This window comes from Mycteria americana, chromosome 2 (genome assembly GCF_035582795.1).
Source record: "Mycteria americana isolate JAX WOST 10 ecotype Jacksonville Zoo and Gardens chromosome 2, USCA_MyAme_1.0, whole genome shotgun sequence".
Taxonomy (NCBI): Eukaryota; Metazoa; Chordata; class Aves; order Ciconiiformes; family Ciconiidae; genus Mycteria; species Mycteria americana.
In genome coordinates this window covers 103,582,392-103,597,961 of record NC_134366.1, presented here as the reverse complement: position 1 = coordinate 103,597,961, position 15,570 = coordinate 103,582,392, and the positions used below count along the sequence as shown (strand labels likewise).

General features: G+C 42.6%; 1 protein-coding gene across 3 annotated transcripts in view; it reads right to left on the bottom strand.

The window, feature by feature from the left end:
• The window catches only part of LOC142405940 (poly(rC)-binding protein 3-like), a 558,846-nt gene extending 543,566 nt beyond the window's left edge, over nucleotides 1-15,280 (bottom strand). For all 3 annotated transcript variants that reach the window (XM_075494153.1, XM_075494154.1, XM_075494155.1), the window contains exon 1: nucleotides 14,794-15,280. The gene's annotated coding sequence lies outside the window, so the exon portion shown is untranslated. The remainder of the gene's footprint in view (nucleotides 1-14,793) is intronic.
• Nucleotides 15,281-15,570: the final 290 nt, after the last annotated feature.

Sequence of the window (15,570 nt, the reverse complement as noted above, 5' to 3'; positions counted from 1 at the left end):
GGAAGGCAAGAAGCAGACTGCCATCAGCCTTTCAGAAAAAACAGTCTAAAAATAACAGTAATTCTGCACACTGATGTAAAACATCCACATCTAATACCAACAAAGACAGAAGGTTAGCAGGATTTTCAGAGAAGTCCTTGACATAAAATCCTTTTTAATATTGACATAAGTTAGAGACTGAAACACGTTTGAGGGGGATTTTCCAAGAAGCCTAAGTTTTCAGCTAGCTGATCCCACTGCTTCCTCACTCTGGTTATTACTGAACTCCACTGTCTTCACACTATGCGAAAGCACTTATGCTAGCAGGTGGGAGGACCGTCCAAGCTCAGGATGGCCAGGATTGCTGGCCTTCAGCAGTGTCCCTCGGGAGGAATACAGTCCCTCTGCTGCCAAGGAGGCACCTCCACCACAACTCTGCTGTTTGGGAGGTTTGCAAACCAGCTTGCAAGTGAGATCTGGTACATTGGATCAAAATCTTAAGCAGGCTAAACAGCAGAAAGCTAACCCTTGGAACACATAGGTGGGTCTGAACAAGGTTACTGTGCGCAAACGGCAGCCAGGACACTTGAAGGCAAGCCTGTCACATTGCTAAAACACTCACTGGAAACACTATTGCAATGCAAACTCTGCATGAGTCCGAAGGGATGCTGGGCTCGGTGTGAGGCCACCGACTCTGCGACTGAGGAGATGCCTGCTTCAAAAATAACTGAAGTCATTGTAGCCTGAAGAATGAATGAAACTTCTAACTAAACATTTTTTTATGCTTTACATTTTAAATGATTTAATATCATAGAGCTACTCTTCTACATGGCCTTTAGTTGATAGTTTAGAGCAACATCTGGATTGATGGGACCATGTATATAAAAAACCCCTCAGGTTTGTGGTGAGAAACATTAAATTTGGACTAAACTCTCTTGGTCAATCTCCCTAGTTCTGGCCATCTAATGGACAGAGGTCAGACTGGAGTCTGACATTCAAAGTCCATAACTCAGGAAGGGACCAGCAGTCCTCTCAAAATTTTTCCCCAGCATCCTGCTGCAGGAATGGGAGTTAGCCTTGTCGCACGACAAACCCGCTCTCTTCTAATGCTGAATAAGGAAGACACTCTTTGATCTCCTGATCTTCCAGCAGAGCCACTGCCTGTCATCTGCAGTGGCTTCGGCTACTCAGACAAACTTGGAGTCTCCGGTCCCCTCTCCACCTCTTCCCATGCATCAATCGGTAACTACAGTTACTATTTTAAAACTGCACTAAGTAGGGCTTCCTCTCACGTGATAAGCTCAGTTTATCACATTTTGAAACATAGGTAACTCCTGTTCTGTAAATTCAAAACTCTCTTCAACAGGATCTCTGTTTAGCATGCTGTAGTATACAAGTACTGTTGGTAATGGAGTCACAGCAATTAGGCCTGGAACCATCTGAAGATGCCACCTGTTTTTCAATACTCAAATACTTTGATCAATCTTTACCATGTAGGAGCTTGGCATGCCGCTATAGGCCACAGCTGGTATTTCCAAGTTCTTGTACTCATCCAATTTTATCAAGACTTGATTCCCAAAAGTCAAATAGAGTAAACCTTGGGCTACATCTTCCCTACCGGCCCCCCCAAAAATCTGGAAATCTCTAATTTTGCTTTTCTTAGCTTCATCTCCATTACTGCATCACATTTCCTTCTGGCTTTTTTTCTTTATATTTTCCCTCCTGATTTATGGAACACCTAAAATTTTCTAAAGGAGGTGAAAATTCATTTTTACTTAATATAAACTTGTTGATAAAAAGGTTGACTTTCTTGATTTGTTTTGGCCATGCAAAAGTAGTCCATGAATAACAAGAGAGATGCTGCCCACAGTTTGAAAACTCTTTTGACAGGGCTTCACTAGAAACTCCAAACTGACCCTGTGCTGTCCCAGGAAACACAAAGCTCTTACGGGTTATTTGTTATGATACTATTTGTTATGATATGTCTTCGTGATGTGCTGATTCTTACCATAGCAACAGCATGTGGAAAAAAATTTGAAAATCAACAAGCATCCAAAGCATCCTCAGAAAACAAGTCACACATTGCCATGACATATTATTATAATATTTTTTTTGCCAGATCTAAAGTTCATTTTTTAATAAAAAAAAAGGTGTGTTTTTTTTAATAACAGCAACATAAACAACACTTCTTTGTGCATTGCTGCACTCTTTTCAGCAAGCCTAAACATTCTGGTTTTCTGAACAGATTTAGGGCAAAGGACTCCAGGTATCTTCTCAGCCCCAACCTTTGTGCATGCACACACTGGCAGTCTATTCCCCCACACAGATCTTTAGTCCGTTCCACACCCAGGTCTGCAGGAACAGTATGACCCAGAGCTTACTCCTACAAACACTCAAATGAGAAGCCGCAGCCCCGCTAGGTTAAATGGGACAAATCCAGTGAGTGAAGTTATTTGCCCATGTAGGTATACATAAATCTTAACGCTGTGACAGACACCCTTTTCCATGAAGAGGATGTCTACACCTCATTACTAATGGGCTAACACCTTGCAGATAACATGCATAGTCATTCTGCAGGCAAGGCAAACATCAACAGGCCAGGAGAAAGCAGAAAGGAGTGTCTGGTGTTGGGCAGCTGATATGAGTTACAGTTCTAGCTGCTTCGTTCACTGTGGGATTTTACTGTTTTAGATATTGCTTATTGTAGTATTACTGTAGCACTGTTGTATTAGATACTACTTATTGTGGTATTTTTAAATATCTAATAAATAACAGAACTGTATCTTATCCATCCATATTAATCTTCCGACAGAAGATTAATGACAATATAGGAAGGTGGGGTTTTTTTAAACAGCAAATGCAATAATTCCACTTTAGGTAAATACTAACCTACCTGTATAAAAAGTAATGTATACAATAGTTTGTATACACCCGAATTTGATAAAGACAGTGATAGTCATATCAATCTAACTATAAAGCATTCACCCTTCCTTGTGAAATGCTGGTTGAAATATTTCACACATAGGGGCAACTACTTTAAAGTTGCAAACAATTTCAAAGCTTTAATGTCATGGCTTTACTCTTTAGTTTTTGAGAAAGAACAGAAAAATCAAACTGAAAATATCATTAACTAATTAGAATAGAATAGAATAGAATAGAATAGAATAGAATAGAATAGAATAGAATAGAATGGAATGGAATGGAATGGAATGGAATGGAATAGAATAGACTATTTCAGTTGGAAGGGACCTACAACGATCATCTAGGCCAATGGCCTGACCAATTCAGGACTGACCAAAAGTTAAAGCATGTTATTAAGGGCATTGTCCAAATGCCTCTTAAACACTGACAGGCACGGGGCATCGACCACCTCTCTAGGAAGCCTGTTCCAGTGTTTGACCACCCCCTCAGTAAAGAAATGCTTCCTCATGTCCAGTCTGAACCTCCCCTGATGCAGCTTTGAACCATTCCCACGCATCCTGTCACTGGATCCCGGGGAGAAGAGATCAGCACCTCCCTCTCCATGTCCCCTCCTCAGGAAGCTGCAGAGAGCAACGAGGTCACCTCTCAGCCTCCTTTTCTCCAAACTAGACGAGCCCAAAGTCCTTGGCCACTCCTCACAGGACATGCCTTCCAGCCCTTTCACCAGCTTTGTTGCCCTCCTCTGGACGCCTTTGAGTACCTTCACACCCTTCTTAAGTTGTGGGGCCCAGAACTGCACATAGTGCTCAAGGTGAGGCTGCACCAATGTTGATGCCCTTCACTTTTCAAAATAAAGCCATTTCAAGTAAATTCTGGAAACATAAAAAGGCCAGCCACTTGTATTTCCTGTCCTCCGTTTATATCATACTTCAAGGAACAAAAATAAAATATACACATTCTTTTTCCCAGTAATTTTAAAATTAGAAAATAAAAACTTACTAACTTCCAGCTTCCCAAATGAAGTACAAGTGGTAAATCCACATGAAATCAAATGCATTCTTGATTAGGGGTATTAGATAGTCTGATTTGAAAATAATTTTGCTTAGAGCATAATGGCTACCTCCTATTTGAAAGATTAATGCTTAGAATATTGTATGTGTTTAAATGTTAAAGTATGCACTCTCACCAACTGAAATTTAATCCAAAGGAGAAACAGGATTTTTTTTCAAACTATAAACAAAGGTTCCTTCTGTCTGTCTATTTATAGTACGAAACCAGAACTAAGCCAAATGAAAATGAGTCTGCAAAAACCCCACAGAGCACTATGCCCTGGAAGACCAAACCTACCCCCAAAGAGAAATGTGGGTAAGGCATTTGACATATCACTCACTCTCTGAAGGTCAATACTGAAGCCCGGTTTAAGATTAGTCATCACATGAACGAGGAGCATGACCAGAACCCTCCTGTGTCTAACTTTACACCATTGTCTCTCCTCCACAAGAATTTAGGATTCCTCACCAGAGCTGAACTCTGTCAGGCAAGAACTTTGCTTTTTAAGCCTAGCACAGGAAGACAGTGAGCAGGACTGCTGCATACTTTGCGGCAGTAAACACTGTGCAGAAAAGGCCATTGAAGCTAAAGTACAAAATTAGACCAAGAAAAAAGTAATATAAGCAGGCCATGGACATATTTAACGGGAAAAGAAACCAGAATACTGAAACAGCCTCCAAATGGTAGTATGGGAGCTAAAAAAAATCCTTAAATAGTTGTAAGAAGGAGTTTGATCAGTACATGAAAGGAATTATATGATATCTTGGCTGCAAAAGCAAGGGACTGAACTGGATAACCCAGAAGAATCAGTCATGTCTTCTTCTGAGTATGCAATTCTCTATAGGTATGCTTAAAGGGAGAAAAAGAAGCATTTTAAAAATATGTTATGAAAAGATACCAGAACCCATAGAACATGATCAAAGTAAAATCGAAGATCATCAGCTAGCACTTGTGATTTCTTAGAATTTTAAAATATTTTATTTAAATAAGTTAGCTAAGATTTTTTAAAATACTTCTTTTATTCTAGTCTAGACAGCATGACATCATCTGCCAGCATCTTATTTCTCACAGGGCTGGTAAACTGTTCTTTTTCAACCCTTTCCTTCAAAGAGTGGAATCCATAATGTGATTTTGTCTGTGTGTGTGTGTGTATTTGTGCATAATCTAATTTCCCCATTTAATATTTAAAAAAAAATCATTTAAAAGATAGCCAATAAGACCTAAGAGCTTTATATTTCATTTACTGCAAAACAGATTCTAATCTTTGCCTCCTTTTCTCTGAAGGCATTTTATTCTGAATTTCTTTTTATTTTTCTATATTGTTTCTTCTTATTCCAAAAGAAACTTGAAGCATACGTTACCATTTAAAAGTAAGCTTAACACATGCCGCACATGTATAGCACATTGCAGGTGCAGCTATGAGGCAAAAAGAGGCAGAAAGATGTTTTGTTTGGGAGCCATAAACACTGGATTAATAAAAAGCAGTAGAAGTCAGTATGAAATACGCTGGGGCCCATGAAGGAGGTGCACATGAAGGTTGTGAGAGGGAAGTGTGGAGGTACCGGTGGGACTGCTGAGCACTGGACTTTGTCAGTGTCGTGGTTTAACCCCAGCCGGCAACTAAGCCCCACGCAGCCGCTCGCTCACTCCCCCCCGGTGGGATGGGGGAGAGAATCAGAAGGGTAAAAGGGAGAAAACTCGTGGGTTGAGATAAAGACAGTTTAATAGGGAAAGCAAAAGCTGCGCACGCAGGCAAAGCAAAGCAAGGAATTCATTCACTCCTTCCCATGGGCAGGCAGGTGTTCAGCCACCCCCAGGAAAGCAGGGCTCCATCACGCGTAATGGTTACTTGGGAAGACAAATGCCATCACTCCAAATGTCCCCCCCTTCCTTCTTCTTCCCCCAGCTTTATATACTGAGCATGATGTCATGTGGTATGGAATAGCCCTTTGGTCAGTTTGGATCAACTATCCTGGCTGTGCCCCCTCCCAGCTTCTTCTGCACCTGGCAGAGCATGGGAAGCTGAAAAGTCCTTGACTAGTGCAGCAGCAACTAAAACATCCCTGTATTATCAACACTGTTTTCAGCACAAATCCAAGACATAGCCCCATACCAGCCACTATAAAGAAAATTAACTCTATCCCAGCTGAAACCAGGACAGTATCCACCCCTTATTCTACACCATTTACGTCATGCTCAGGTCTCACACTATCCAATACATTCTCATTACCCACTGTCACCCTTCCCATCCTTTGATATGACCTCATGATCCAATGAGGGGAAGTAAGGCCCAAGGCCACTGCTTTGCTCAACAGGGGCCATGAGGGACAGGGTAGCCACTCGTGAGGGGTAGGGTACTCCTGGAGCCTCTGCCACCCTGCCTCTCTGCAAGCTGTCCCGAGGGAAAAAAGCCCCACTTGATCATGTAATTAAAGACTGCATTAGCAGGCGTGCCTATGGATGCTGAATTAAATACACAGGCAACATAAATACTGGCTTTTTGTAACTTTTAAATGCTTGATTTTGCCTCCTAAGTGTTTTGAGCATCTTTTTTCCTTTGCATGCTGCTGTCTAAACTGCTCACTATAAATAATGTCCCAGGTGGCTTCTTCCTTTCTTTGTGTTACCACTCCAAGTCTTCCTAGCCAGCGTCTCTTCTAAATAACTTCTAACTCAGAATCTCACCAGGACTTTCAGACCAAGAGCACAGATCCATCATCAGCGTAAGTCAATTTTATGCTGCCCTTTCCTGTGTCCAACCCCCTACCTCTTTGCCTTGAGGCAGCTGTAATGTTAATACGAGCAGTTAGTCAGCTGGATCAAGGACCTGATCTGGATGAATTTTTTTGAAAGAAGGAAGGAAGGAAGGAAGGAAGGAAGGAAGGAAGGAAGGAAGGAAGGAAGGAAGGGAGGGAGGGAGGGAGGAAGGAAGGAAGGAAGGAAGGAAGGAAGGAAGGAAGGAAGGAAGGGAGGAAGGAAGGAAGGAAGGAAGGAAGGAAGGAAGGAAGGAAGGGAGGAAGGAAGGAAGGAAGGAAGGAAGGGAGGAAGGAAGGGAGGAAGGAAGGAAGGAAGGAAGGAAGGAAGGGAGGGAGGGAGGGAGGAAGGAAGGAAGGAAGGAAGGAAGGAAGGAAGGGAGGGAGGGAGGGAGGGAGGGAGGGAGGAAGGAAGGAAGGAAGAAAGGAAGGAAGGAAGGAAGGAAGGAAGGAAGGAAGAAAGGAAGGAAGGAAGAAAGGGAGGAAGGGAGGAAGGGAGGAAGGGAGGAAGGGAGGAAGGAAGGAAGGAAGGAAGGAAGGAAGGAAGGAAGGAAGGGAGGAAGGAAGGAAGGAAGGAAGGAAGGAAGGAAGGAAGGAAGGAAGGAAGGAAGGAAGGAAGGGAGGAAGGAAGGAAGGAAGGAAGGAAGGAAGGATGTGCAGGACTCCCTTTGCAGCAGCAACTGGAACTTAGATCAACTTAAACTGATCTTGAAACTACACTTTAAATTGACAGTGTACATCTCCCTTTCAGCCTGTCTTTTCACCTTCTACCATTAGTTGCACTGTCTTTCTTCTAATCCAGCCTCCATCTCAGATATTTGTCTTGTGCTTTTTATCTTGCGCATTCTGTTAAATCTTATTAATTCCATCCCTGTGCAATGCCTTTCCCTCTTCCATCCTCTCTCTTAAGGACTCCCCCACACTTACCTTTTTGCATATTTGCTTATAAATGTACTTTGTTACCCTTTTGGTAAATCCTTTCCTTGATTCCAGCTACTTTACTATCCCTGATTCTGCCTCCCATCGCTTACATCTCTAGGCTGCACATATAGGTGCCACACACAAGCAAAATCTGAGCGAGAGTGCAAATTTAGAAGTTGCTTTTAAGATTTTGGCCTTGAAGATCTAGCCTGAGCTTGCCTTTGCAATATGCACTGGAAAGATCTCAGAGGAGTGGATGATCTGATATTATCCATATGGCACTGCAGATTTTACCTTCAGACTTGAAAGAATCACAAAATCCTCCCCTTCCCAGGTTCTTCCGTATTGCCAGGCAGGGGAACCCTGCCAATCCCAAATGCTAATACAAGCACTGGTCCCCACTCAGAAAGAGTAAGGAGTCTTAAAACTCAGCCGGTGGCTAGGAACAGTCAAATCCTCAATTCTTTTCTAGTCTCTACCCCACATTACCACTGAAGGCTAACTAGAAAAAGAAAAGAGAGGGGAAAATAAATTCTCCTCTCCTGTTCCCTCATTTTACTGTCACTGCTGCTTAAAAATTTGTCTACGTACTACAAAACCCAAGGAGGGTTTGCTGTGATGGCTAGTTAGTTGACGTCTGTAACACAGAATCATAGAGTGGTTTGGGTTGGAAGGGACCTTTAAAGATCATCTAGTCCGAGGCCCCTGGAATGAGAAGGGGTTGCTCAGAGCCCCATCCAACCTAACCTTGAACACTTCCAGTGATGGGGCATCCACAGCCTCTCTGGGTAACCTGCTCCAGTGCCTCACCAGTGTCTCATCTCTGACATGTAAAGAATTACCTGTGAAGTATTTATCTGCTTCTAGAATTCATAAAGTATTTTTATATTAGGTGAAAATCCTAATATAGACAAAATAATTTCTTGCACATAGATGGACATCCAGAAACATACGACTAAAACATTAAATCTGAACTATCATATACAATTAATATATTTAAAATGTTCCTATATTTAACATGTTCTTTATTTAGACCTCAGATTTTAGAAAGGACTTTAAATTTATTTCATCCTGCCACAGAATCGAGCAGTGACGCGTTGCAGAAATCAAGTGAAAGTGCCAAGGAATTTTAGTCTGGTGATGCAGACTGTCTGGAACATGAGCCATCTCATACAAGATAAGCTTCTCTGAGATAATAATAATGATGATACTTCACACCTTCCCTGTTGTCACTATTCTACGAGCCTGTTTCTGAGTCTCTCGCTTAGGCAAGAAATCTCACTGAAGTTGAGGAACTATTTAACACGACCAGGAATTGCTGAATTTAGCCTTAACTTTAACCACTTTATAGGTAGGAAAAGCATCACACAAACCCTGTATTCAGTGCCACTTTAGGAGATGTTTGTCAGCGCTACAACAAGAATTCCCAAGCCATAGACCATGCCTCTGTAATGGTTAAGTACACGATAAGCCTTAACTTTGAATTTCCCTATTTTTCTAGTCTAAATCATTCCCCATCCATTACTATAAGTCAAAATGTATAAACCTTTTCAAAAGGTACACAAATGAAACAGAACACACTTCTCCACTGGTATCACAACAGGAGAAGGAACCATTCACATTCGTATCTAAATATAAGTATTACTTGTGAAGTTCTCCCTTTCTGCTCCTGTGACAACCTCTGCTGGATTATATAAATTTCATTAGGATTCTGCACTGCTGGTAAGCCACTGGGATTTTGTCATGTATAGAAACAGCGCTTAAGACCAAGGAAGCTTAGAAGTACGTCATGGCCACGTGCTGATTTCTCCTCCAGAAAGACGGACTTTTTTGTTTTTCCTGAGGGGTTTTCTAAGCCCACCTCAGGGCCCTGTTTACTTCCCAGCTGATGCTCCCTGTCTTTCACCACGTTGTCATTGAGTACTGGTATCTCCGTACCTGGATTACCGAAGCAGCCACCATGAACTAAAGGTATTGCTCCAAACTGCTATGGCTTGTAGAAACGTTTTATACTGAACTCACACAGATGAAAAGATGGCAAGGATAAAGGAACCGTACATTAATGGCTGTTTTATTCTACCAGAGCTCAAATAATCCAACCGCTATATATGGTATATATATGTGATATATGTCACTATATATGTCATTTATATTAATGAAAGCATGATAACCACCAGTCATTAAGAGGGCTAAGTTCTCATAACACGTCAGTGGCCTACCCTAAAACCTCGTTATGAAACGAAACATTTTTTTAAATGCATACAGAAGAGACTGTCTAAAATTAATAATAATGAATCCTTTTGTAACTATTTTTAAGCAAACTAGAGACAAATTTTAATCAAATAAGGTGTAGTCCTGAACCATCCACACACCCCAAAAACCAATGAAAGAACAAATTAAGGATTTTATCTATCATTTACAGAAGATAAGCATTTTGCTTCCTTATAGCCTATTAAGTGTCCACCGCATTTAAATATATCTAATGCATAGATGAGAAAGTCACAGATGTTGCAAGGTAAACAGATCCATAATCAAAATGACTGCATTCATACACCCTGTTAAAAGCATTGCCCGTTAGCAGAAATCAATAGTGCGTTATATATTTTGCCCTATAAACAAAGCTTCCATTTTGTTACTGATACCATTGCAGCGCTGGATTAGGTACCCAGTTACAAGCATGGAGTTACAGTAGTGGATCGAATGGGAGAAACTGGCCCCACCCCACTTTAACCAGGACTCAACTGGGCTGCTCCAAACAGATCCTGCAGGACAAGAGTGGTCATGAGGACTTGCTGAGTCTCATTCTGAAAAGAGCATTTCCTGGGAATTACGTTTTAAAATGTGTCTCCTCTCATGAAGTATGAAATCTCCTATTCATGTCAAGCAAATTCTGAACATTTTACCTACAACGCCACAGCTATTCTTGCATTTGGTTGGGGTTGGTGGAGCATTGTGTTGTTCCAAAGTTAACAATAATATTCCTTTTCCCTTCTTACAAACCCTTTCTCCACAGAAAGCAGCCTCCAGCCTACACAGGTAAGTAGGGTATAACAGCGGGATGCAAACCCAGGGAAAACTGGCATAAACGAAAACATACCACAAAGAAGAAACACTGTATCTGGAGACTCCTCTCCACAGTTATTTTCCATTTGACCTCCTACAAACAGTTGTCATGAGAGAGCTGTGTTAGCACTACCAGACTGTAATTAAGTCTTCCATATCTACTCTAATACAAAGGGAAAATCAAGCGGATCACTGAATGCAAACCGCGAGATAGAGGAGTTTAATACTGTTGAGGGTGAAGAAGTGACTTGCTATTTTAGCCCTGAAGCACACAGCCCCTCCAACACCAGAGAGTTAGACACTCTGCTTTCCCCAAGAGCCGTGCTCTTCCTTCCCCTGCCATGCCCAAGCACTTGTCACCCCTGACACTCATCCACATTCACCAAGACTGGGAAGGTATCGGCTTGTAGCTCTGTTCAGCGCCCGGCTCTTCAGAGTTACACATGGTTCCCAGGAGGAATATACTAATTTTCTTCTTTGTGTAAGCAAGTAGAGCAGAAAAAAATCTATTCTATTACAAAAAGTATATTTCTAGCAGACAAAATGCAAATAAAAAGTCAGTTTTGCATAAAGTAACCTCATTCATCTAAAAATTTTACAATGACAAATATACACTCAGGTTGGAACACACACATAGTAGCATTTAAAACTAGTAAGGAAAGAGGGATTTACAGAGAAAAATGGATTCATTTGTTTTCAGATGGATTATGCTACTGCTTTTTAACGTATATGGTGACCGGATTCTGCATGGATATAGATAATACCACTGCACCCCATCCCCAAAAATCCCAGGCAACACTGTAATAGTTTGAGTTTCCTTTTCAAAAATTTAAGAAAAGCTGAGATCAACATTCCTTAATGAGTATGTCCAAATGAAACAGCAATTTTGCCCTGCAACAAAATGCTGCTGAAACTGATGGGTAGTTGTAGTTCAGGACAAGACAAAATATACACGTTCTTCATTTGTGGAAGCACCACATCCACAGAATAAAAACTCCTTGGACTAGGTATTTTAGACTGATATTGCAGAATAATAAAGTGCAATAATACAAGAAAATCATTTCAGTTGGCTAACAGTAGAGAGAAATCCCACAAAGTCAGAGTGACTTCTGAACTCTCCCTGCATTACTTTGCTTATAGCAGTTCACAGCTTTATAAGGCTTGTTTCAAAAGCAAAAAAAAAAGGCTTTAGAGCTGAATAAATCCAAGGTTTGAGGTTTTATCAAAGCCTCAAAACATAAATTAAAGGAAAGTTTAATCTAGTACGTTATAGAATAGCCTAAGTGTTGGTGTGCTGCCATTCACATCAATGGGACGACCGCCAGATCAAACTCAACGTTAACCTTGCTTCAGCATTTTCATATCCAGCTGAAAGCACTCTTGTCTTTCAGTTGTTACGATAAAGAAACACATGACTTGGTCTTTTTTTTTTTACAAATATTCCATGCACTTTTTTCCTTCACTGATGTCAACAGCTAATCAACCAGCATAAGTAACTTAGTGCATAGATTTCTGAAGCAAACACTGCTTTTTCACAAACAGCTAAAGGATACCAAGAGAATTCTCTTAAAAAGCCCATGAGAAAACCAATGCTAAACTTTTCCATCTACTGACACATTTTAGTGTTCCTGTGGTAAAAGAAAACATTTACTTGTAAACATAACGTATGCACCCAATGTGAAATCTAAACAAAATGACACATTACAGATCTGTTGGGAATTGTATCCTTTGGAAATACCCTGAATCCTGATACGTTTGGGTAAAAAATCCTGATGAGTGCTGAACACAAGTAACTCCTAGTGACTTCAGTAGTTGTGGATATTTCAGCCTTCTCTGGATTAAAACGAGGAGGCATGATTTTTATCAGCAGAACAAGAGCTCTCCTGTACCACATGTGATTTTAACAGCAAACTCTATCAAATCAGGAAAATTGTATCACGTCGCAGTGCTTACCAAGAAAATGTGTTTAGCCAGTAGTCAGGGTTCAGCAGAACAGCAACTGACAAGCTAACATGCATCACCCTTATTTATTTATTTAACCTGGTAGCGCACTGTACCGGTTTTCCATCTCTTTTTCTCACTCCTGCATACCTTCAGGGATAATATACGAAGCCCATCAGGTGTTTCTCCCCTCACTGCTGTCAAGCATTAGGAATGGCACAACTCACGCAAAGCATGCTTCCTGCTTTCACAACATCAGCCAGCCACAGCGGAAAAAAAAATCCCAAGGCAACCTTGTGTAAAATATTTTAATTTAGGCTAGCAAGAAAAAGAAATGATGAAATGACTCCTGATAGCACGAGACTACTTCCGTGACTGCTCATTTTTGTTGAACGTCATCTACGCAGCATGTGGAAAGATAGGTTATTTTGGAATTGCATTAACTAGACAGGCAACATTAATGTTCCTGTATCCAAACAGCATGAAGGCCTCCAAACACAGCTGACAGCAAGCTTTTTAGTGCATTTGTAAACTTTTAGATGCAAAAATAATTCAACCTGTTAGAAAACTACGTATACAAAGTGCTCTTTCAGGTACTTTGGATCCAGTAGATTTCATAAACAAATTCAAGTTTCACAGTCAGGCAAGTGTAATAATTTTGAGCTCTGAATATTTGAAACTGTGTATCATTGTGAAGCCAGTTTTCCTTCCAAGTTCTTAAGCAAAATCACCTGCTTGTTCTAAAACAAACAAGGGAGATGTGAAAAATCCATGAAAAAGAGCTAGGGGCTGTTATTTTGCTTTATATTAAGTGACACTTTGCAAATGGCACCCTGCAAGTTATGCCTTAACTCCTTGTTAAAATGCAACTAAAATCTATATTACCCCACTTCACACACACAGGTAAAATACATAGTTGAAAGCACACTGAAAGACTGGGGAAAAATCCATGAAATAGATAAATTATTTGATTGCATCTGAATAATAACTCGTTCCCCAGCAGATTTATAATAGACTGTTTTACTGTAGAAACACATTTCTGTCGTCAATAAGAACAGTTAGCTGAAGAGCTGAAGACAGAAAAACAGCCTAAAACAACTTTGGAATTGGGAAGTAAACCGGGCTGCAATGCTCCTGCTGGCTGGCCAAACTAATAATGTTTCACCTCTCTTTCTCTTACTGAATACTAATATGTGACAGCAAATGATCCGTTTGCTCTGGATCACAATGCTATTTTCCTCACTTATCCCTGGAATAACACTGTCTCGGGCTGCTGGAGGAACAGAAACGCTATCAATTCATGTTAGCCCTAAAGTTTTCCCTCTGTGCGCTCCTCTACTGAGAAGCCAGGAGAGGAACGAGAGCCTGATCACCTTGAAGGTGCCAGTAATGATCTACGGCAAGATGTCCTGGAGCACAAGGGACCGAACTCTGTGGAGAGCTCTGTAGCTTTCCTGCATCCCTGACCGATCTCTCCATCAGCGGTCTCTGCCGTGCTCCTCGCTCTATGTACAGTGGCTGTTTGGAAGCTTTATCACTCATCATCCCATAAACACAAAATACAAATGCACTTCACACATACATAGGCACACACACACACACGCACACACACTCAAGACACACGTGCACACGCACACTCGCTCCCCCAACATCACATGCGATTCTGTCCAAGTCCCCTGTGTATTGCTTAAAAACAGAAACCAAGCACACACACACCCCAAAATAATAATAATTAAAAAACACCCAACCAAGCAAAAAACACCCCCCCAACAAAAAACAAAAACAAAGACCCCAAAACCCAACAAAAAACAAAACACCGAAAGGAGGAGGGAATGGGGGGGCGGGGGGGCGAAGGAAAAAAGAGAAGCTTTTTTTTTTTCCTGCTGTTGCTGTGGCTCCCAAGCATGCAGTGCTAAGGAAGAGTAGTTCCCCACTTTCATCAGCTAGCTACATCCTTGGGATAAAAGGGAGCAGTCCGGAATGATGCTGAGGCTGCAGAAGGGAAAATAAGGCTTTGCAAACATGCCTGACTCCCCACGAAATTCTCTCCTCCACATCCCCTCCTCCCTAAAACCTGCCCTAAAGGGGGGAAAAGAAAAAACAAAACCAAAACCAAAAAAAAAAAAACACACAAGGAAAAAAGTGATGAAAAGACACAACTCACCTTAACAAGGGGTGTTGGATGGGGTCAGAGAGGAGGAAGGGTATATAAAAAGATCTATTTTTAGCAGAGGTTGTGATAGTATTGAAACACACAGACACAGGGTTTGGAAGCAGGGAGAAGAGTATAAAAAAACGAGGGGAAGAGAAATTATCAAGAAGGTGCAAGTCAGTCTGGCAGGAGAAAGGAGATTCCCCAGGAAAAAAAAAAAAAAAAAAACGAAAAAAAGAAAAAAAGAAAAAAACAACCACCAAATGCCAAGAGGAGAAGGAGGGAAAGCGTGGCGGTGCCGGGGTTTTGTTTTGTTTCTCTTCGCTGGGGGCGGGCGGAGGCGGCGGGGCGGGGGGGCCGCGCTTTCGGCGAGGGGCCCCTCGCTGCCTGCCCGCGGGGCTGCCGCGGCCGCGACCCTCTCCCCGGCGGCTCCGGGCGGCCGGGCTCGCTCCTCGCCCGGCTCCGGCGGCTGCGGCGGGCGCGGCGCTCCCGCTCCCGCTCCCGCGGCTCGCTGGGGCTCTGCAGCCGCGTTCACGCCGCCGCCGCCGCCGCCGCTCCTCGGCCACCCCCGCGCCCGCGCTCCCGCCGCCGCCCGCGGGCGCCCCCCGCCGCCCGCCGCTGCGGGCCGGGGCGCGGGGACGCTCCGGGGCAGGGGCGGGGCGGCAGCGGCCGCGGCAGCGGCAGCGGCAGCGGCGGGGAGCCGCGCCCGCGGGCGGCGGTCCCGGAGGGGGCTCTCGGCGGCGGCACGGCCGGTGGCGGTGGGCTGCGAGGCGAGCGGTGCGGGCTGCC